This window comes from Mya arenaria, chromosome 2 (assembly GCF_026914265.1).
Source record: "Mya arenaria isolate MELC-2E11 chromosome 2, ASM2691426v1".
Taxonomy (NCBI): domain Eukaryota; kingdom Metazoa; phylum Mollusca; class Bivalvia; order Myida; family Myidae; genus Mya; species Mya arenaria.
Window position 1 is genome coordinate 15,667,764 of NC_069123.1, and position 23,285 is coordinate 15,691,048.

The window sequence follows — 23,285 nt, forward strand, 5'->3', positions numbered from 1 at the left end:
TTAAAGTTTACACATGTCTTAGTAAAGAGACATTTGCGACAACATTATTACTAACCCGGTAAAGTAGCAATTATGCTAAGTAGATATCGTAATGTTTGGCCGATGCCTTAAACAATGTGATAGAAAAATAAAGGCTTCTGATAGGACACACAAAGCAAATTTCCAGCGTTAGAGTGCTATGTGGAGCCTTTTATTCCTCAGTTATGTTTGGATTGCAATACTGCCATGGAAATATATGAAGCATAGTAGTTAAAGAAATCGACTGTCTACAAAATTATCGCAAAACACGAATTAGAAACATAGTTATTCTGTTATTTTAACTAAAGGAATCATCGTGTTATATATACGAAGAATTGTTCAATGATAACCATTTTTACACTATTAAACTGATACTTAAAGTAGACGTAGTTTTGTTAGCACGATTTGCCATGTAATTATTGATTACAATACCCCCCTGCAACTGAAAATTATTCATGAAATTTCATTGCATTGTAATATTTCGTGCAAAAAGAACCTTATAACTAGTGTATAGGGCAGGTGTTGTTGTGTGTGTGTGTTTTATGAATGGGCATAATTATGTAAACTATATTTGTTTTATTCATGTTGATGTATGCCAGGGGTACAAAAGAAATGAATTTATTCTGTATATTCTTTGTTAAGAATAAGGGCAAACTGTCTAGACTATAAATAGCATTAACTAACATTGTATGTTAATTAGAATAAGGAAAATATATAACATTCGGCAATGACTTAATAAAATTACTTATATATTTTTCGTGACGAAAACGATACCTTCGTTTTAAAACATTTGATGGCAATGTAAGACACAGGTGCGAGTGTGATTACAAGCAATATCAAATTCAGGTAATATTTCGTGCAAAAATCAAGTTTACAAACATTGAACAGCGCAGGCGGGTTTTTCTTTGTGTACAGAAAAGTGAATGTACTGTATGAGCTGTGCTCCTATAAAGAGAAAAGATTGCATTCACAGTTTTAAAGTGTTGGCTATTTTGAAAGGGTTAATCCCAGCAGTATCAGTGTACTTCTTATAAAAGCGCTGAAAGACGGCTTCGTCTACGTTTATTACAAGCTGTGCATCTCCGTACAAGGTCAACGCTAAGACGTAATGTAGTGTTCAAACTGTATTCTGTTAGAATTTATGCCTTTAATGCATATAAATATATCTATCAAGTTTTTGTTGATTATTTTCTTCTAGTTTTGTTATGGAATTGCCAGCTGGAAATGCGCTTGTGCGGACAAACCCACATCCATTAATACAACGGGTGACCGAAGTTTGTATAGCCTTCTCATAAAGACTATAACAGCAAAACTGATTCTAATTATTGAGAAATATTCTAAAATATCACGCAGTGTCAAAGTCTTCTTACACATTAGGACTAATCTTGCCGCCGGTTCAACTAAAAGTATATTAATAAATGCTGTTTTCGGCATATCAGACGCTATCCTGACGTAATTTGCTGATGTTCATGACATTTACCAAACGAATTTCTTAGAAAGATGGTTGTTCCCTTACGAAAGCGTCCGCTAGAAAAGAAATTGATCGTTTTGGAGTACAATGCTTTTGGTAACATCTTTTTCTACTGGGGTACAAGGAATACTTAAGAAGATATTTAAAATTGTAATGCTAACGTATCAGGTTGAGGAAACATACAACGATAACCTTATTATAGACGCCGATTAATTCACTTCTCTTATTTCGCCATGAAAATAAATGAGGATATGTTTCAAAGTAGTTTGAACATGATTTATTCACTTTGCAGATATGGATATACAATTTACTAAACTTTAAGCCACGTTTGTCCACGTTACATACGTCATTTCTAACAGGCTTTATTATCAAATATGATGTTCCAACAGCTCAACGTGTAGTTTTATGAAATGTTAAAGATCAATTCACGTCTTAATAGCAATTTTATTTTCAAAAGAAAATTGGTATGCTGTGAAAATCAATATTGTAAACCTGATATTTTGTAGTTGTCGTTTTAATATCAGTTATCATTTAGTGTAGCCATTTTGTTAAAACTAAACTGATGTTTAAGATCCGTAGCTGGATTATTAAAAGTGCAAATATTATTCAGATTAAGAATCATCCACTATTTTCGGTATGTGGTAGAAACTACGGGCGTTAATAGAAATGCCGTGAACGAACTATTTTGTCTTCTACACATGTACGAGGACAAATAAATAAATACGTCGACTCTATACATGTAACATTCAATTAAAGAAGAAAAGGAAAATATAACGAAACAGATCTTGTGTTTTTAGCAGAAATGGTCAATTCTTATCAACCCAAATGTGGCCTGCTTTTCTTAAGTGTACTTTTTATCTACGGGGCATATTCCTGTGGTTTGTATTGTATTGTTTGTCTACCCTCGCCTTTTGAAAGAAATCACATAGATAATGTATTACGACATTTTGTTGTTTTCAAAGTAAGTAGTAAAATTTGAAACTATTAGTACTAATGAGCATAGACATCAAACAATGTGTTTTAATTGAATATATGTTTCTATATTGTATGTGATCTGCGTCTACTGTTTTGGGTCGTTTTAGCTTTATTTCTCTCCGAGTGTCATTTTGGGTATTATTGGGGGAGGGGGAGTATATTATGATTTTTAACAGCAATAATTAGCAGCCGCGTGCATTTTGGGAGTATAGTATTTCGAAACAATAGAGCGACAATCAGTGATTCACAGGAATGTAAATGGTTTTCTGCACTAGTTTGCCTGCAAAATACAAATATAGAATATGCATCGTAATTAAAGTTAAATTGACAACATTCAAGACCCCCTGAGCACTTCTCCTTTCCATCCAAATCCCTTAAGTTTCCAAAGTGAGCGTTTTAAAGTCAATACCTGAGCAAAAATGATAATATCTAACACCAGAATGCACTTTTCGGACTAAGAAGAAAAACTAACTATTCTTATTTTTTTGAAATATTCCTTCAGCATTCAATGGTGCCAGGTAACTATAAATTGATAAGAAAATATGAACTGCAAACTAGTTAATAGTGACCTGGAAAGGATTCAAAAATGAAAGCCCATGATTCATAATAAAACAAGAAGAGATATATTGTTAACCTGTAAAACAATATTTCAAACATAATTGAGATTGCCAATCGGTGAACATGTAAATTTGATCGTTCCAGCACATGAATTGGTAGGTTTGTATTAATCAATTCAACTAACGTGTCATCAATTCTAATATGTAGTGATTGCAATGCCATGTTCGTTTTATATGATAATACTACCCTCGGCTTAAACCCCCCGGGCAATTGCTCATCCCACTGGGGTAATTATCAACCAAACGCCATGGTCATCCATGTATAATTCTATTACTAATGTCTACATTTATAAGGTAATTTTTAACAGGATGACAGATGTTTTACAAAAAAGAAAGAATACCCGTTTGTGTTAGAAGACAAGAGCGATATGCATAAAAATAACAACACCAGAAAAATAAAACATTTCGGCAACTTCATTGATCTTTAAATCATGCTAAGAGTATTCACGCCATAATGCAGCTATAAATGTGCGGGCAGATCTTTATCAACTCAAAACCTGTTTCTCTGTGTTAATTGAATAAACTTCCTGAATACGTTAATCACCGTGCTATAATTATCTTTTATTCGTACGTCATTGTCAAGTGTATGACAATTACCCATGGAACAGAGTCCTCATTATTTCCTTAATTGCTGAGATGTGCGATCTGATGTTTATCTGTGTAAATTTAGGTTTTTAAGGACTTAGTTCGATGACCACAACAACATCAAAGAAACGGATCATTTATTAACAGCATGAAATAAACATTCTGGCTCCAATGTTGTTATTTTTATTGTTGTCTTTTAAATAATAAAAGCAAAGTCTAAACGTCCTCGAATAACAACTGTTATTTGTTAAATCATTGTTGTATTTTGCCCTTTTAATTTAAATAAAAGACGAATCGTTTAACTGTAACCTATTCAGTATCTGGTAAGTTGTTTATGTGATCAAACACCATGTGCACTTCGGTCAAAGTCACCTCTATTAACATGATGCCAAGCTGGGATTTCTGACGCTGATTCTGCTGCCATTAAGTGTTATAAATAGTTCGTGTACTCAGCTTAAGCATAAAAAGTTTTGTATTGCATCTTGATGTAAAACCTTACGTTAGACATAAACATCTGTAAAATTAAAAGAAAACAGTTACTTCAATAAATGAAAATCGTGTTTTAATTTTCATCAGATATTCACTCTTAATAAGTATGTACTGTAAACATACATACCTGTTGTCTATTTATTATTTACTTTTGCGTTAACTTTATTCTCTCCAGTCTAGATAAAATTGCTGTATGTACGCATATCTTAAGTGTAGGTTATGTCTAAAAAAATATCATTACGGAAACAAGCTTCCACATTTGTTCTTGCCTACTTATGAATAACAGGCAAAAAGATCTTTGCTCCTATTTATGATACTAAGAATTATTCTAAATATCACGCAATGTCATAATATCCATAAATTCCGTGGCGGAAATGGCTTCCGATTCAATACTTTTATATACTTTGACCTTTATAAGTATAATGAATCACCTGTCAGCTTATCAGACGCAATGCTTACGGCGTTACCCGTTGCAGTTGAAAAAAACGACCGATACGCAAATAATTTCCTTCGAACGTTAGCTATCCCTAAAGGACGAGTCTGCTGGAAAGAATCGTTGTTTATCTTACTTATGTATATCACCTGATGTATTGACATTTTGACGAAAAGTTGTGAAGAGTCGCCTCCTAATATTTGAAGTCGAAATCTTAAAGTCAAATCATTTTAGTATGAAGAAATATTCTGTAGAATAGAATCATGAAGGGTGAAACATTTCAACTATTGTTCATGTCACTTAGTAATAATGTTCTCAATAGATAGTCAATGTGTCACGACGTAGTAGGTATATAATCAAGGTTAACATGTATATGTGTCGTTACCAGGCTTAAAATGAAACGAAACGGTAAAGGAAATTATTTAATTAAAAAGCTACGGTTTTGTTCAAACACCATACAACACCTTTAACTCCATTTATATGCCTCAGGACCCGACACAATGTTAATTAAACGTCAAAAAGGCATGTTAGATCGATATATTTTGGATATATAGTTGTGCTCGGTATTTGATTGTAAAATTGCTTGTTTTGGTCAGAGATGTTTAAAAAAAAACTAAATTTAATTTCTATTTGGATGCAGATTTCATTCATGTTATCAAAAAAAATTATGAAGCATTAACGAAACAAGACAGAGGAACCAGTTATATTACGAGGAAGTAATTTAATAACTATATGAAACAGATCCGTCTTACAAACGCAAATACCTTTTTTGAAATCGGTTATACCAAAGGCAGCATTCATAGCTGGCATGGCTTTGAAAATCAAAACAAAGACACTCCCACAACTTTATGTTCTTTTTCATACTTAAATATACTAGCCACCATTCTAGTAGTCTCACACTAAAATTATTAGCTAGGTAACCCATATACTTTGGATATCTTATATATATATCTTATATATACTTTTTGGTACAATAAAACTATGTTTAATTAATGTATGATGAGGTCTTTGGCGAAGTATACTTTCGACTTATTGATTTGGCCCCAAACTTGCCACACTGGAGATGTGAGATACAAAGACATAATTTTTTCAACCTTTTATGTAATTTTTTCACAAAGTCACCATAAATGTATGATTTAAATTCATTCACAAATCCAGATAGTAGTCAATAATCCAATTTCGTTTCATAATAAACAAAAATGGTTCACAAATGCTATCTCCAAAACAACCTGATATAATGTTAGTCCAGAAAGATCCAATCTTAATTATCTTTGTCCTAAAATAAATCACACAGCTTTATATACTAAGAATAAGAGCTTGAAATGAGCGACAATGCCGAGTTACATGATATCCCGTTTCAACGGAGCATACACCGGCGGTGCAAAGACACCGGCGGGGCAAAGGCACCGTTAAAACACACCGGCGGTGCTAATCCAAAATGTAAACTTTAGTGATGCAATGACGTATAGTCAAGATTTAACATGTGAAAATATAGTACATGATAACGAAGCGAGTAAAGAGTTAAATACACACTCTTAACAATTTTAATTGTATACAATACTAACATTAAGAAAATAACAATGTATATGGCAAATAAAACATATGATTAAACAAGTACAACATTTATGTCAATGTTATAGTCAATGTCACTCTCGCGACAATTCGCGACAGGGTCACCCACCAGCCATGACAATTCGCGACAGGGTTACCCACCAGCCATGACAATAACTTACTAAGGCAAATAGAACCTTGGAAAAGTTGTTATAATTTTAAGATGGACGGGTAGCTTAACGTAATTATGTCCTTAGGACTAGGACTGCAACAATACCGTAATGTAATATATTGTATTAGGTATTTAAACGGAAATGTATCTGTGTCCCGCGAAATATATTATCAAGAAATAGTTATTCTAAGACATTAACTGTTTTTAAATAATGACGCTTAAAAACATTCCAAAACGATTGGCTGAAAATAGACAAAATATGAATGTATACTTATTGTTTGTTATATCTTAGAATAATGAAACACAAAAAAACTAATAGTAATACGCATTTTTAAACCGTCCATAATCTGGTCGTTGTGAAAGCAATTTTATCAACTACATAGGCATTTTATAAGATTGGCTGCATGAGAGGGAAAATCATGTTTAAAAAAAAAAAGAGTGTGATATATGATGGAAATCGTCTTGCCATACCTTATCGTCATATAGAGTTCAGATATATATATCGATATATCGTTGCTGACTTATTATTGACATCCGACTGCCTCAGCTCGCAAATTCATCTCACACACAACTATCATAAAAAAGTACTTTATCAACGAGACATGCCACTATGTAATCGACATCATGACAAATGTTATTTTATTCATCTTCCATTAGACTGATTTTAAAACGTATTTGAACAAAACGCCGTTTTCACACTGCAAAGATTTACATTTTCCTGTTCTTTGATAAGTTGAGCCAAAAATCTTTATGCTGGAAATCCTTATCTTGCCCATGACCAGAGATTTAAAAAGTACCTGTATGTATTTTTTACCATATTGTGTTAAAGTGAGGTAGGAGCCCATAACCGCTCGTTAAAGATAGGTTCATCCTAACCTTCGCACAGGGAGTTTTGCAGAAACTCGGTAAACCTCGTTTCCTCACAACACGGTCGGGTAGAGATGATACTCTCGGACATGGAAGGTACTCCTCTTCTTGTCTGGTGAAGCCATATAAAATTACGTCTGTTGCCTTGATCTTAGATCTTCGGTGATTGTCCGTGACAAGGTGACTACTTATTGAGCACAGTTTGTACCAAATAACACGAACATAAGTTTAGCACTGCTGAAGTTTGAAAAAATGGCTTATCAATTTTTTAAAAGAATCGATATCATGTTGTGCAGTATTTAACATTTCTACGAAAGACCTGTGGTGACTTCATATTATAACAATTCATAATAAGGATTAGGGTAAGGGTCCACAATTTCACGCTTCAAAATTTAATATTTTATGATTTCATATTTCAAGATGACCTTTGAAATTTCACAATGTCTTACTTTATTCTTCACGATGTTACTGCTTCCATCACAGTATTAAGTAAATAACACAGGGGATTAAATCATACGCATGTAAAAAACGCGGCTGTTATCGGCACTTGACCATACAAAATAATACACATTTTCTTCCTTAACGCCCGGTTTTGCTTTTTAGTACAGCCTTTTTAACAGACCAAAACAAGCTGATCATTTGGCGTGAGACCACAGTTATTTTTACTATATGTTTCATATAGACACTAACCTGGCTTTTGACTTTATACACACCCCAATTGAAAAACAAGGACATGGCATCTCTAGAACAATTCAAGACACAAAATATAATCACAAGAAAACACCATGTTGACCATTGACCCGACTGTCAAAATTGAGTTCAAATACATAACCCTTCCGCCAGGGAGTCAATCGGCTACAAACAACTAATTTTCAGACTTCCACAAGCTATGATTTTTCCAATATTTACATTGAAAACTATCAATTTCTGCAATAGAGTGTCAAATTCAGTCAAGTTCTCTGCAAAAAGAACATTTTTTGCTTCTTTTTCATTCAATTTTAATAAAATATTGATACTTGAACACAAGCACTCTTTGTTTCTGTATTCACATCCGGATCTTGGTCAACGGGGGGCAGATAACTGTGGTCTTGAGCCTATTTTAATCTGTGTGATATAATTGCACTAAAAGAATCCAGCTTGGGAGCTTACACATCAAAATGGCTAAAAAGTTGTTTATTTCAGAACGATCACTTTTCCCCCACCAAATACTTTCTTAGGGGAAACAATACATTCTACAAATGTCGTCAACTGCAGCAAATCAGGCCGTTAGCATTGCATCTGATATGCAGACAACAGCATTCCTTTGCAAAATGTCTATTTAGAGTTGAACCGGCGACTAGATTCGTCTCGGTGTTTATCAGTGATGTGACATTGCGAGATAATTTAAGAGATTTCTCAACAAGTATTATTAATAGGAACAAATTTCCTTCTTTGTTTTTGTTTTCCAGTAAGCAAGACAAAGTTGGTTAGTTTGTGGCAATAAGAGATGTGCTATTTTAACACAAGCGCATTGCCAGTAGATCATTCATACATAAAAATAGACGAAAACCATCAACGATAATTTCATTCTATGGATGCATAAAGGGCAATGGTTAACTCATACAGAATACTTTTGAAGACTGAAGTTTTTTGTGAGCGTTCCCGTTGTACGGAATTGCACAGCTTGTAATAAACGTAACCTTGACTGTATTGCTTAGCATTTATCAGAAGAGCATTAATACTGATTTGATTTACCCTCGTAAAGTGTCATACAATTGCAAACTATGAATGCACTCTCTTCTCATTTTAGGAGCACAAATCATACTAAACATACATGTTTCTGTGCGCAAAGGAAAACATCTGCCCTGTACCTTATTTATAAATTTATTTTTGCACAAATATTAAGTTGTTGTAATGCTTTTATTTCTAGCCATTTTTTTATCTCGCAAATATAAATTTATGTCTCTAATTAAGTTGTTGTCAAATGCAATAAATCTTCCTTAGCCTTATTAACATGCAAAATTATTGCTATTGCTATCTATAGTCTAGACATTTGGCCTTTAAACTTTTCAAGTTAAATTCATTTTATCGCACCACTGGCATATATCAACGATGATAAAAAAAAAAAAAATTACACAATTAGTTCGCGCAGTACCATTATTCAGGCTTCTATGAGACATCTAGACAGAGACGAGCCCCTTGTAGTCACAAATTGAACTATATACTCTGCTGGAGTAACAAGGTTAGGGCCTAAACAACACTGAAAGAGAGACACAAACATATCACAAAGCATTTTCAATAAATAATTGAATGATGGCCTTGGTACGGAAAGTGGAACACGTGCTCACTTGAACACCAGGGATTTTGAATTGTTGAAAAGCCCGCCCGCCCGGTTTTTCCCATTATATAACCCGTAATATTAAACATTTATAAAATGCGGCTAAACGTTATAATATTACAATGTTTTATCGGTATATTACAAAGAAGATAATCGTTTCATTGGTAGATAGCAATATGCATTTTCAAGTCAAAACCCAAAGCTGTCACGATGTGGCGTCGCACTGTAAAACGACAAAACATTCAATATCATTTTAAAGGAAAAAAGAAATGACGTTTCAATGCAGTTTTTTTTTTAGAAAAGCGCGCCAATTTGTACTAGATGGAAAAGTTGTGTGTTTTTTGGTAATGAAGTCGTAGAATTTGTGTCTGAGCCCAGCATTTAAACTTTTATTACAATTTATGCCCCCCCCACAAAAAAAAAAAAAAAAAAAAAAAAAAAAAAAACAACAACAACAAACAAAGAAAAAATAACACAAGAACAAACAATTAAATTACCGGAATAAGCACTGTTATTTAAATCAAAGACGTCGCGAAAGTTTTTAAAGCTTGACTCAAAGGTAACAGATACATGTATTAAATCAGGATACCAAATTTGAGGTACGTGGATATAAGCATTCTTCAGTTATTGAACAAAATCGGATATTCAGCTGAAGGTCACCACCGACATTGACCAACTGACATAACAATAGTTAGGATACTGATCATGTTTGAGGGATATTTATGTGAAAACCTACAAAAACAAGCTCAGTAGCCAAAGGTTTAAACATTAACCCCGTTTAATGGCACAGGGTGAACGCCAAAGACTTAGAACACACACAAAAAAAAAACAAGGAACATGGAACAACAGCACAAAACTTCACAAACAGGACAGTATATATATACTGTATAAACAACAAGGTATGTTTATTAAGGATTGTTAGATACCGCCTTGGAAAATGTAAATTTACTGGGGGTTTAAACAAGTTTACATTCACAAACCTCACTCTTATCCAAACAATCCTAAATAAAGTAAAAACGTAAAAGGTAAATCTTATCAAAGTATGCATTAACTTGAGGAAACTTAATAATAAAACAAATAATAATAAACTAATGCAAACACTGTGTAAAGATACTATGCAGTTATTGTTTGAAACTATGAGCATCACACACAGTCTGCCTTAGTGAATAAAAGGTTTAAGACTGTGTGATCATAGAGTTTCTTAATAAAAAGCATCCTTGTACTAAAATAAAAACAACATGTATTAGCTAACCTTTTCTTCCAAATTATTACCTTATGTGAAGTATTTGAAGAAGAGACATCACATGCTTGAACATTCCTAGGCAACCAAAGATAACTTGAATCCGCAAAATTTTCATAAAATCAAAGGACTGAAAGTTTAGTTATGTAAGGACCCTATATTCAACCTAATATTTTGTTTGAGGAATTCATCTTCCAAACCTAGAAGGCAAGTACTCTTCAAAGTATTTCCGTAATGCCCACGGTTTAAATAACATAAAAAAATATCACAACATTACCATCATCCGAACATCCATAAAGAAATTTTTGTTAGTGCTCAAATTTGTATTCAAAAAGCATAGAAGTGTTTCCTTGAAATGGAATTGCTTTGTCTTTGATGTTTAGTAGATGGCTATGAATTGTGATTTGTTGAAAGGCACTACACAGATAAAGATATTTAGAATGACACAGATTTGTTCGTTTTTGGTTGTTGTTGTGGGTTTGTTTGTTTTTTCAAAGAAAATATTTTTTCGCTGATGAACATATCCATAAACCATCTGTTTTAGGCTAATATAATATAAGTAGGAAAGGAATCGTTACATTATTTTTGTGAGCCGTGTCTGCTGTCTTGTGTCGCTTTGTTTCCTGCTGCGTGTGTGTTTCGGTAGTGCATATGGTGTCGGGGGCGAAACACTAAAACCGTATCGCCTTCAAACGACGAAGTAACGGTTTGGCGTGTTTACAACCCGTCACGCAAATTGGCAGAATTGTTTTCTTTTCATGTTATACAAGTCTGTGTATCTTGTTTCGTGTCCGTTTTTTGCTTTAACACAAGATAATTGTTGAATTTAAGTCTACTGGGATTGTCATAGTAGTTCTTATTGTTTTGTTTTTTTATAAAAACAGGCTCAGAGTGATTAAAACTTCCGGGCTCGATTTTGTAATTTCCATTGTGATTTAACGTTCCAAAGGAGTTCCACTGAGTTTGCTGTGTTCTCAGACAAGTTTATGATAACGTTCATATATTCGTTATGGTAATGAAAGTTCTTGACGTTCTTTGCAGCTGTTACAATTTTCAAATGAAATGGAATGTCATGTTCTGAAAGTGAATACTTTATTCATTTCATTGGAAACAGATTGGACACGTCCGATTTTCTTAAAGCAATACTTAGAGGTATTGCGGATTACTATCTTTCGGAAGAATATCAAACAAATGTATTTTTTATTTCGCTGTACGGGTGTCATTACAATATATTTCTCATATATCAGTTGAATGTTTGAAAAGATAAGTAAGGTAAATTTTTCAGACTGAAGTATTTGTCGAGTCAAGATACATGTTTGACATACTCTGGCAACATTTATCTTAGACATAACTGTTTAATATTTACAAGCATAAAATTAAGAAATATGGCATTAAATACAAATCAACAATAACCTTGTTTAAAGGTGCATTGCTTAAGACTAAAACCTGGTTATTATCAATATAAAATTCAGATTTTATGGGCGTGTATCCTATTTGATAAGTTTGCCTTTTACTTGTTATATTGAACAACAGTCTGTAAAGTTATTACACATTAGAACGCTTTTTCATCTTTTTTTATGAAAAGGTCGTGCCAGTAGAGCAAAGGTAAACATAAACTAACCAGCGATATTGTTATCTATTGTTATCTATTGCTTTCCTAGATCTCCATCACACATTTCGGCTAATGTTATAAGTTTGTTTTGCGTTTTCGGCATAATAATACACGTTCTTCCTTTATGTTAATGCAAGTTATTCACATGAGGTAACATTGGACTGGAAATCGAACCTTTGTCAATAATGACGCAAAACATGAAACACAGACGGACATGATTATTTTGAATAACTATGACCTAACGATATAATATATATCATTTCAGTCTAGTGATACTATTGGTCTGCCATTGTCATTACAGCTAACCTTGTATCATACACTCGTAGTATTGTCCTTTGATATTCGTTCTTAAAATCTTACCATAGAAACTACAGAGTTGCCGTAGCCAGGAAGCCAAACAATTAGCAAATGCCCTGTTTTAATGTCATAACTACATAACTATCATAACACACTTGCCGAGATACTCGGTCTTACGTACTAACAATGCAAACATACCACACATGCACTTTTGATAAATTGAACGTTGGTTTATTAGATTGTGCTAGGGGTATCCCCATATTTACCTATCACAATCAACAATTGAAACTACAGGGACAAGCCCAGTATCACTTGCCATGGGGAAAAATCTTATTGAAATTGAATTCGACTGTAGTTATTCTATTTCGTATCGTTACATAGAGTATTATACTTACATAATTTATTTTAAAACAATGTAAATAAAAAAAGACAATTCGTAAGCTTAGCTTTTCTTCCGCCTAGAAATAAAATTCAGGATGAAAATCGTACAAAAACTAGTTGGCATCTGCATACATCCTATGGAAAGTGATTTATCTTTAATCACGGTAGTTTATGAGTTGATTCTAGGGACAACCTATAAAAGGAAATGGGTGTAATTTTATTTGCATATTTGTTTTATATTGTCTTCAGATACATATTGAATTGAGACATAATAACCCAATATATCAAGTCAATGACGTACCTCTGTCACACACTCTCTGGTTGTAGACCTATGTCGCCGAAGAACTAATAAACATGTCGAAAGGTTTCCAGCTAGATATCATCAATGCGATGTTTTGAACCCATGATAAAACTGGTTAGTCACAACGCATGAAAAGTTTTACTGAAATGAACCTAGTGTATACTGTACTCTTTTTTATGAACAATTTGATTTTAACACTTCCCGGTGTTTTTTTTTACTTATAAATTTAAATGATAGTGAGGTTATTGCAATGTGGTAAAACCTATGTTGGCTCATTTCTGCCGAGAAATTTCGAAAATATGCCATGTGGCGAAGCGAAAATACAAAAATATCCCAACTGTCGATTTCCTATTTCTGCTCCGCCACACGGACTAACTTTGCCCACGCCACATTGCGGTTTTTGCCAATGCCCCCTCCCCAATGGGCGTTTCTTTTTAAACTGCAACTCTCGTATCTTCGTATTGTCGTATTTCGAAAATACGAAATGACATAAAAACAGTTACGATATATACAGGCAAGACGCATAGCATCATCGTATTGGACATATTAATTTAATGCTCGTACGATTAGATTTGTCTGAAGTATCATCACATACACTGCTTTGGGATTGTAAAAGTCAAATAGAAGACATGTGGTAGTACACAATATTGTACTTTACTGAGTCTGTGTTTTCAAGGGTAATCGCAGTAACAGCATTACTATTTCCTCACAAGCTAGGTTTGGTTATGCAGTTTCAATTGAATATAATAGAAAGAATTCTCAGTCTTATTATCAATTTATCTTTGTATGTTATAAACAATTCCTCCCACTTACGCCGTCAATTAATAACCACTTCTCCTTGAAAGGGTGAAAAACGATTTCCGTTTCTAATGTTTTATCGTTACATTCAGAGAATCCTGCAAACGTAGCATAAATCATCTTGGATGAAGATAAGTTTTTTTCATAAATCATTTGAATATGAATTTGTAACTAGAATTAATTTGTCATTAGCTGTACGTTTTTTTTATATGACTTTAATGGAGATAGATACAAGATACACAATGCCCAGACTTACCAATCTCCTACACAGTGATCTCCCATTACTAACAGAGATAATCTCTGCCATCATTTACGACGATATTTGGATTTTTCAATACGAAATTTTGCGATATTTTGTTAAAGTTCCATTAAAAAAACTTTGTTTTTAAAGTTATAAATGAAAAAAAAACATCTCAAATAAAAGACTAGTAAAACTTATTGAATGACGTCACATGGTTTTGGACAGAATCAAATGGTATTTGTGTTACCAGCAATCTAAAAATGTATTTATACAACTGGCTATCTTCTTATGATTTGCGAATTTTACTTAAAAGGTGGTAACACGAATCTTATATAGTTAACCAGTTAGTATGTTGCTTACTAAGTGGCATTCGCAAATCATAACTAAATAACCTGTTAGCGCCTAATCTGGAAGGTAACTGGTAACACGAAAATATTAAGTTAACCAGTGTGTAAGTTACTTACTAAGTGGAATTCGCAAATCATAACTAGAAAACCAGTTACTGCAAAAAGCCAAAATTCATTTATAGATAAGTGGTTACACGAATGCTATCTAGTTAACCAGTTATTATGTTTCTTATTAAGTGGAATTCACAAACCATAACTAGTTAAACTGTTATAGTTGTACAGTTAAAAAAGGTAACAGGTGGCAGTTCTGGGCACTTTAAAGCCAGTATTTAGTCTTATGATATTTATCTTACCAAAACATTAACGCGAATATTTACTAGAAAGATAGATAAATATCGAGAAAATTAAGTGGTTAACACGAAACAATTCGCGAACGTTAACAGGTTATCTTAAGGCAGAAATATGTCATCATAGGAAATATTACATTTATAACTGTTTTATGTTGTGTCTTACAATTGACTTTAGTATACTAACATACGGTGTAAAAAACTTTTAGATCAAATACCCTGGGATTGTTATAACTTCATTAGGAAATCCCTGCATCGACAATCAAACATCAACAAACTTAAGTTAGGAACATGCTATTTATTTAAATTCATTAAACTCCGTCTCTGTACAATGTTAAGGCCTGCGCGATATATCAATGTTTATGTTTTCTGTCAGGGAATATATTGCTCAAATAAAAGATAAACAAAAGCCGTTGTCATCAATTTAGTTCGTCTGTTAGAGCTTCTTAATATTAATGCATTTCCGTTACAAAGCACAAACTAAATCCAATGGCAATACGTCAACACTCTTTCGAAGTGTTATTAAGCCTATTTACGAAATAACAAAACCCAGAGAATCACGCTACTTTCTAACAAACTGGTTAAGAAATATGCTTTTCGTCACGCAATGCCATAATATTCATAAACAACAGGACGAAACTAGACTTCGTATAATTCAAAATTGACACTTTTCGACAGACATTTTCCTGCATGAAGGTGGCCATTCGGAACTCCTCGGCCATTTTTTTCAAAAACAACCTCGGATGTATGCAGGTACATCAGTTGAAGTAGTTCGTAAATTTTTGAATTATATCATTAATTAAATGTAGTGTTTTAGAGTTGTATTTATTGATCTAAGTTTAAATTGATTGCCATTGAATTGTATTATTGCAAACATATTTAAGAATCCCAAGAGTAATGTCACAAAGTTTAACTGCTAAATAAAATTACTACGCGATCTACTTGCAGCGGACTTAAATTTACCACTTTTTGAGTATGTAAACCGTCCAAATACATCCGAGGTTGTTTTCGATAAAATGGCCGAGGAGCTCCGAATGGAAGGAGGCAGTCTGAAATCCGTCGAATGTCATTCACATAATTAATTTATTGAAGGTTAGTTCGTCGCTTGAACGAAAATCAGTGATTGTTTTTGTACTTGTACGATGGCTAGTATATTTAAGTACGAAATCTTTGTTTTTGTTTTCGTTACAATGACTGTTTTAAAGGCTGTATTCTGCATTTTACGTTTCAAAACTGTGATTGAGTCTGTTAGACGTACTTGTTTCAAATCGTGATGGTAATACTTGCTCGTAATTGAACTAGTTCCTCTGCCTTGTTTTGGCAATGCTTCATAACTTTTTCCGACATAACAAATGCAATCTGCATGCAATTAGGAATTAGATTGAGAACTATTAAATATGCAAAAATGTTATGACGAATTGAAAAAAAAATAAAAAAGACAAGATGTAATTAATAGCAGAAAAAATATATAACCGTTATAATCGTCTCTAATGACGGTTTGCATTGGTGTAGTTCAATGTTAAAATGTTAACGTTCATATAAAAAACGACAAGTGCAAAGGAATGGGGCAAGAAGTTTTTCGAAAAACAGTAACGGCCCTTTCCAAAACGTCACATAATAAGCCAAGTGATTGTTGTTACAGCTATGAAAACCAATGTCATTTTTCAATTGAGCACATGCATTGGAATCAAAAAAAGAGATAGAGGGAGCAAACGTGTTATGGAAATAGTATATTATATGTTGCAGCTATGAAAACAAATATCATATTTCAAAAGTTTAGGAATGAGAAATAATGTGTTATTGTTTATGAGAAAAGTGGTTTCTAATTTTCAAATCGCGTAATGCAATAGATGATGATAAAACTAGTAAAAATAAGCAGGGTGTTAGATATAAAATAAAGAAATTAAATCGACGCTTATTTCTTAAATGCACAAACACTTAACTAAAAAGCATCACTCGATCGCTACAGGTGATTATTCTCTATTATGCAATACGTGCCTATCCGTTTGATCCTACGATTGATACGATTGATACGATTTTCATTTGTATCGTCCATATTATAAATAATTCTTAAAAACATAACTGTTTCCATTATTCCGATCTATGAGAAACGACAATGAGGAAAACTACTAGCAAAATAAACTTTTGTAATACCAATGAAATATTTTCAAAATTCAAAACCCAGTCGGCAGGTAATATATTCAAACTCCTATGACAAAGTTAACTTTAAATATAGTGTGTATTTACAAACAAAATATTATGTTACTTTTCCTTTTTTTCACTATTAGTTCATGTATACACAAAATTGGGACTGGCCATAAATAACTGTTGTTAAAAGCACGTCGTATATTAGTTATACATCAAATAGCGTGACGAGTGATACACAATGCACTATAATAAACTGTAATCAGTCTTGAAAAGTAGTACTTAAGCAACAGTTCCATGCATCAATAGCACCGTTGTTGGGTATAAAGTAAAATCCTACAGATGTCCACGAAAATTATCAAATTGTTTATTTTTTAAACAACACAACTCTAATTAGAATACATATATTTCATAAATGTAAGGCATGGGAATTCTCGAATTCTTTGATCAGATTGCAAAACACAACTTCTTAACGCAGATCTAATCAATCATACATATTTCAATATTTAACCACGACTTGAGTTACAATCTTGACTGCTTTCTTCAAACCGTTGAGTCTCAGCTCTGAAACGTTGCAACTTTATATAATACTACTTGTTATCAATATTAATTGTTATGCATGATATTTTATAAACGGTTATTAACATACTATAATGCATGCATTTGCAATTTTGCTGTAAGTTGAATATTTTTAAAGTATTTAAACATTCAACTTCGTTCAGGTCCACTGACATACAAGTTGAGCGCAAAAACATACACGGTATTCTTTGAATCGCCATGCAGTTGTTGTTAAGCTAATAACTAAAAGGCAACCGTATAATATCGATCATTTTAACCCCGGATTCTTATATGGAGTCCTCTATTTCTGAACTGATATGATTAAAAAAATCATAAATGTCATGAAAATAGCTGCTGGTGAAATCTCCAACGACAACGTCATCCTCAGAATCGTCATCATCAGTGCTCCAATCTCGATTTCTGCTTTTCTCAGCAAAGCGCCTGGTGCTGCGTCTTTCCTGTTTGATACGGACACAGTGCGGGCACTCCACATGACATTTCAGTTTTGAGCGGGGAATCGCTATTTCTTGCATTCTGCTAACCATAAGATCATCTACGGAATCATTCGGAAGGGGGATTTGTTTCCATTCGGCATAGTTTGGGTTCTTCCTTCCTAACTCATCAAACGTGTAATCGAAATGGACTTCGCGGAATATTCCATAATTTGTTCTTATACGAAGCCATTTGTTTCCAGCTATTGCAAACCTGCTAAACAAACTGGAACCGTCCTCGCAAAGAATTGTCTCATGAACTGTCAATTTCCTTTCAATGAGAGGACCTTTATTTGATCTTATATACAGTATCCTATCGTTATTGTATATAGCAAACCCGTCTTTGAATGGACTTACCACATCATTGCAACCTATTTCAAGTTCCATCTTTTTCATCGTACTAGAAATTTCGTCATAAATGCAAAAGAAATGACCATTTTCGGAAAAAAGCGCTATTAATTTTACATCATTTGCAACAACTTTCACACCAAAACTTACATTCAACGAAAACAGTGGTGTCAATATTGTTTGCTCACCATGTTCGCTGAGTGCTCCGGAGAAGAGGGTAGGTTTTTGTTCTAAGTATTTGTGTACTCCCCCTGCAATTCCGAGATCATCCATCAGCGTGATAGGACCACCCAGCATTGACATCAGACGCAATTGTTCCTCGTTCGCGTTTTGCATGCGGACTTGTTCCTCTTCGAACCTCGTCGATTCCACAGAATTAATAGAAACAACATAACAATGTTTTCCTGATATAAAGATATCATCGAATGTCTGTGAATTTTGATCATGACAAGTAGTGAGAAGGAGGGAAGTGCAGGAATACTGGTCGGCTGTAAAATCTTGAAGACGTACAGTACATCTGTCATATGATGTCTCCACTAGACAAAGAGTGGACTCATTGATTGTGGTCGGAAATACTTCGTCGAATTGTCTGTCAATACTTGCTTCTATTCTGAACCATCTTTCCTTTTCAAGATCAAACAGCCAGAATTCTTCGTAATCATATCCGTTGAGTGTGACCAATACAGTCTGCATTGTTTCTGTGTTTTCACCGCCAGCAACGGTTTCAAATAAGCTTTCGAATCCTTCAAAGTTTTGATCCTCTTTTGCCTTTTTTATCATTGAAGCATTAACTTTTGTCAGTTCTATGCTCGAAAGTATGTCACTGAGCTTTGATTTTCTCTTTTCGGGGCAGAGTTCTACCCACTTCATAAGGAATCCAAACGTTGTATCCGACGTGAGAAAAGAGAGGGTTTCATCCGTCAATACAGTAACAAGTGTATCAGCCGTGATTGTCAGTAACTGATTGCCTTCTAACAAGTCTGTCAAATGTTGCCTAATGTATTCAGTCAATGAGGGCATTTCAAAATCAAAAAGGCTTGTGAGATGTAGCAATTTTTCAACGTTGTCCTCACTTACATTGATCTCTTTTATCCATTTTGTACATAACGCTTTCAGATTTGGAATCAACAGAAACTCGGCCAGATTGATTACGGCGGATACATTTTCCATAGTCAACTCGGGACACTTTCCATACAAGAACATTATCGCCATATCGATGGATTCAGGGGACCCAAGATTCAGCTCCAAACACCCTGAAACTCAATTGTACTTGTTATAGGTTTTCGGCGTATTGTAGTAGTCAGCAATACATTGAAAACTTCGGTGGTAAGCCTGGTAGCAATACATTTAACGATGACTTTGTTTAAAGGTTCAAGGTCAAAGCCAAACAGACATTGAACGAGAGACACATAATTTCAAAACAACATAGACAAACCAAATTGTATGAACTGGTTATACTACTCACTGAATTTCTCTTTGAACGTTTGAACTTAAGTACTGAGCATGCATACGACAATTGATATCAAATTTATAAAAGATCAATGAATTGAAAATGTAGAAGTCAAACTGTCGTGGTAAGTTATCATTCGATAGATTAAACTTACTGGATCCTAATATACATAGGGAATATTAAATAAACGGGTATTTTTCCATTCAGAACATCATATTTTAACCCATTTTCATAAATGTTATGATCTTGGCGCTTGGCAACAAGATATCATAGTGGTATCAGTTTTCGTTGAAACTGCGTTTCAATAAGATCTGCCCGTCACTGTACTGGTGTACACAAGCACTCTTAATCAGCATAAGGTTTACGACTTATTGATATATTATCGAAACAGAGCCCTGGGCATTGTCGTTTTGATAATAACAGTTGAAGCAGTGATATAGGATCTCTGATTTAAGTGAACATGGTGAACATTTTTCGTTGAATGAAAATGGCTGTGATTGCATTTTTTATCAATACTGTATTTTACAATTTTGCACGGGTAAATGGTTGCTGTTGTGTCCCGACAGGTGGGATTGTGAAAGATCTGATGATACCACTAACAAAACATTATTCTATCCCGAAGTTGTTTTCACTTCGACCATAGTGAAATTACTTAATAAAGTGGAACAGCCAAGTTTACCACAAGTTATTTGTACAGACGTCCCTATTCATGGGAATGAGACAACACAATGCCACTTTTGTATAATTTCCTGAGTGGTATCAGGCAAGAACATAGAAATGAGGTCATAGATACAACTCCACTCTAACATACCGTTGGTCTTTTCATCAAAGTTGTTTCTAATCATAGCCTGGATGAACGGACTAGCACACAGGACACATGCGTGATACCGCTTGTACTAAAGCAAAAAAGAAATACTATGTTTTAATAATCGATAATTAGAAACTTTTGTAAAGTCAGTAATAAATAAATAAGTATTTTACTTTTTTTTCTCAAATTTTATTCGTTTGAGACTAGCTTTTAAACAGATTTTAATTACGAAAACTTTTATTACTGCGGTGATCCAATTTCGCGATGTATTAATACTAGTATTTCTACTAGTGTTTCTCAGTATGACGCCAATCCTTAGTCAAACCACAGATTGAAGCCATTTCGAGGACCACCAGGGCATGCTGGTGTATGCATAGGCATGCTCTGATTTCATATAACAAATAAAAATTTGTGTATACATTTAGGCTATTTGGCTTGTCCCTGTGGTTTCCATTGTATTTTTGTTCTAGTAAGTCAACCTTGATTTTTTACCCTAAAATCGCTTAACGCACCATTTTTAAAGTTTTGGAATTATAGTTTCTAAGTATAACAAATTGTAATCTTAGCCTTGCCCAGAGTCCATGTTTGACCAAAAGGTCACAAAGGTCACTCTGTTCCTCCACATGTTGCCTTAATAACGCTCTCGTGGAAGCCGGTCTTACTTTCTTCTCGTCATATTCCATGTCTAAAACACAACAACAAATCTCGTTTACATGCCGTATCACTTAATCTAAACTCAACTATCGTTATAATGATATAATGTGTTGACATTTTCTTATTGTTTAATAACAAAATAATTCCATATCACATATTTACTAGCTGAAAAATAACGTTAACGCCTAAACACTTGCGGTTGGCTGTAGAATGTAAGTAAAACTAAAAAAAAACATCATACTTGCAAGATCATTAGGTACACCTGTCGAAATGAAATGATATTTCAGTTCCAAGAGACTACTTTCGTTTTATACTTTCATAAAAGACTCGTATAAATCAATCAATATCTAATCACCGCATACGTCACATGAATTTGTAGTTTATATCAGTCGATCGTTAAATTTACATTTTTAAATTATATATACATGATTTATACATATTACATAATCCAGCAAAGAGTTCCAAGAGCTCACGCTTGATTTCACCTGAAATAAAGCTGGACATGTTTATACATATAGACTAAATGGGAGGATGTTAATTACAAAAGTGGTAATTAATACGACCTTTAACTTACATGTTTTCAAAAAACCGACCAAAATGAAATGTTGCGAGTTTCCGTCTATAGATGTTTAGGAAACGAGTTTAAAAAATTCACATTTTATGACTGCTCATGTTATATCCTCTGTTTAATATAAGTATCTTAAACTTAAAAACAAATTAGAGCAATCGGGCGTTAAACGACTGCGCGTAATATATACAGATTTAGTGCATAACGTTATACTGTATGTGGTGTATTGATCAGATAGAACTTCACATTATTTGCATGTGGTCTTAAATTTCCATTAACAAACCTGCTTAAAACCTGCATAGCCTCTCTGCTATTGTTCAACTGATCTTTATAAAGATTACTAAAATGCCATAGAATAGAAGATGCGTATTCACAGTGAATGAGTTTGAATAGATAATTAAATATTCGTCATTGTGGTTTGTGTCATAAACGTAATTATGATGTATTCACATGTGACCTCAAGGAGTCTTGACTAGGGGCTTCTGCGAGCACCGAGAAGCTGAGTAGCACATATATTTAAGTTGGTATTTTTCCAAATTTCTATTTAAATCTGGGCTAAAACCTGACGTTTCGCGTGGTTTTGAAATAAACTCTAAACGCCAGGGGCTGAGAAAAGCCGGGACCGCTGTAGCCGTAACCTTACCCAAAAACCTGCTGTGACCGGGGCATTAACTACCGGGATCGCTTTTTGAGAAAAGCCGGGACAGCTGTGGACGGGACCTTAACTTAATACTGCCGGTATCGCTCATTGAGAAAAGCCGGGACCGCTGTGGCCTCGACCTTAGCTAAGGACTGCCGGTATCGCTTATTGAGAAAAGCCGGGACAGCTGTGGCCGGAACATTAACTGATAACTGCCGGTATCGCCTATTGAGAAAAGCCGGGACCACTGTGGCCTCGACCTTAGCTAATGACTGCCGGGAACCCTTATTGGGGAAGCCGGAACCGCTGTGGCCAGGACCTTAACTGATAACTGCTTGGATTGCTTTTTGGGACAACCGGGACCGCGGTGGCCGGGATCTTAGCTAAAAACTGTCGATATCGCTTATTGAGATAGCCGGGAAGGCGGGTAGTTAACTGATAACTGCCGGGATCGCTTATTGAAAAAATAAACAGCCAAGCCGCTGTGGCCGGGACATTAACTGATATCTGCCGGGGTTGCTTTTTGGTACAAGCCGGGATAGCTATGGCCGGGATTTTAGCTTA

At 34.2% G+C, this 23,285-nt stretch overlaps 1 protein-coding gene across 9 annotated transcripts in view; it reads left to right on the forward strand.

The window, feature by feature from the left end:
* Nucleotides 1–23,285, forward strand: part of LOC128219347 (N-methyl-L-tryptophan oxidase-like) — a 168,169-nt gene that overhangs the window by 114,947 nt on the left and 29,937 nt on the right. The window lies entirely within an intron of this gene.